The sequence below is a fragment of the Crocuta crocuta genome, unplaced genomic scaffold, assembly GCF_008692635.1.
Source record: "Crocuta crocuta isolate KB4526 unplaced genomic scaffold, BGI_CrCroc_1.0 scaffold131, whole genome shotgun sequence".
In the NCBI taxonomy this organism is placed as follows: Eukaryota; Metazoa; Chordata; class Mammalia; order Carnivora; family Hyaenidae; genus Crocuta; species Crocuta crocuta.
The window spans coordinates 8,953,870-8,956,144 of record NW_027528977.1 but is presented as its reverse complement, the minus strand read 5'-3'; positions in this window follow the sequence as shown (position 1 = coordinate 8,956,144).

The window sequence follows — 2,275 nt, the reverse complement described above, 5'->3', positions numbered from 1 at the left end:
CTCCCTCTCTCTCTCTAGCTAGCTCAGAGCCTGGAGCCTGTTTCAGATTCTCTCTCTCTCCCTCTCTCTCTCTCTCAGAAATAAATAAAACATTAAAAAAATAAAATAAAGATAACGTATTAAACTTCAAGAAAAAGGCAATCTTATCCATAGCTTGACCTCTAGAAACCTATAGATTCTGTTTGCTGGAGCCCTAATATCACTCTCATCAAAATGTAAGGGGATTTGAGGCGCCTGGGTGGCTAAGTTGCTTAAGCAGCCTGGAGCCTGCTTCAGATTTTGTGTCTCCCTCTTTCTCTGTCCCTCACCAGCTTGTGCTCTGTCTCTCTCTCTCAAATGAATAAATAAATAAATAAATAAATAAATAAATAAATAAATAAGGGGGTTTAAGTGCTTGCCATGGCAACGTGGGAACAAAGGCAAATGAAAAGTTAAATTCCCTTTCTGCCTACAGCCCGTTGACAAGTTCTTAAAACAGGCAGAGTGACCTTCCTCTAGGAGCTCAGCTGCCTCGATGATGACACTTTGATCGAGCCAAAAGGGAATCTTGACTTACCATTGTCCTGACCCCCCAGGATCCTGTGAGTCTCCTTAAACACATAAAAATTCCTTTGGAAACTATCTCCACACACACACACCCCCCCGCCCCAGATATATGTTGGTAATCATACTCCAGGCTTATGGCTCCCTGATATTCATCTGAAAGGTCTCATGACTGAGGTTTTACTAAACAGTAATAAATGATGTTTTCCTAAAAACAGCTACCTTGAGGAGCTACCTAAGGTTCTGGAAACAAACCTTGCTTCCAAAATTCCTTAGAGACTTCCACTGTCCCTAATCCCCTCCCAACCTGATGGTATATAACCAGTTCCTCTTCCCATCCCCAGTGCAGCTCTTTCTGCCCATGGGTCTTGCCCCCATGCTGTAATAAAATCACTTTTTGTACCAAAGACATCTGCAAGAATTCTTTCTTGGCTGTGAGCTCCAAACCCCACCATCACCCTAAAACCCCATCAGTTCTACCATCTTTCATCTTTAATCTTTCATCTTTTTCTTAATTTCTGTCCAAATGCCCACTCTTTATATTGGGTGCTCATTATTTCTCCCCATTAGTGCAAGAACTACATAACCAGTACCTCTGCCCTCCATTCTTGGCCTGCACAACTGCCCAAGTTTAATTTTCTTTTGTTCCAAAACTATTATCTTCTTTTTTTTTCAAAACTATTACCTTCTAATAGCTCTCCTACATCAGCTTCTAATGTATACTCAAGCCCAAACTTGATATAAGAGGCCTGTTACCATCTATTTTATTTTGCTGTTTTCCATCTGTCTTTTTGCTCCTTATTAGAGAACTCAATTTACCTTCCAGCGGCCTATACCATTTTACGCTTCTACAGTTCTCTTTTGTTCTTCAAATGTCTCTTCTTATGGTGTCATAGCCTGCTTTATTGATTTCTTATCCCTATGAGGATATTGACAATATAGTTTAAAAAAAATTTTTTTATGTTTACTTATTTTTGAGAGAGACAGTGTGAGCAGGGGAGGGGCAGAGAGAGAGGGAGACACAGAATCCGAAGCAGGCTCCAGGCTGCTGTGCCCCAGGCTCTGAGCCAGCAGCACAGAGACAGATGGAGGGTTCCATCCCACGAACCATGAGATCATGACCTGAGCTAAAGTCGCACACTTAACCAACTGAGCCACCCAGGTGCCCCTAACAGTACATTTTTAAAGTTCTCTTCTTCCTAAGTAGTCTCATTCCTCTCAGCTGCTTTTTGCTATTAATTGATCTCCATCTATCATATTGGAAGTTTTCCAGGGTTCTTCGACTATTCACTCATACTTAAGAGTATGTAACTAAAAAACCATAGTTAAGTGTTATAATGCAGATGGAACTTGTTTCCTGAGAGCCTCACCATGGGGTGATCTGGCTGAGCTGTTAGCTGGGAACACATGGCATCAGCATCTGTAGGTCATTCTTTCCAGCTGATCGAATTCTCTAATGAGAAAATCCTTCCAGATCAAGCTGAAAGTGTTCTAGGAGTCAAATAGGGGAGCACAGATAGGAGTATTCTATTTGCTTCATCAATCCCCTTGGCATACTACACATCTTAGTTTGTGTTTCCTAAGAAGCAGGCCCTGAGACAAGGACTTGAGTGCAAGTAGCTTGTGTGGGAAGTGATCCAGAAAAGAATAGTAGCAGAGCAGGGAAGTGAGTCAGGAAGGAAAGAAAGCAAAAAAAAAAAAAAAAAAAAAAAGATTTTTATTAAAGGAAGTT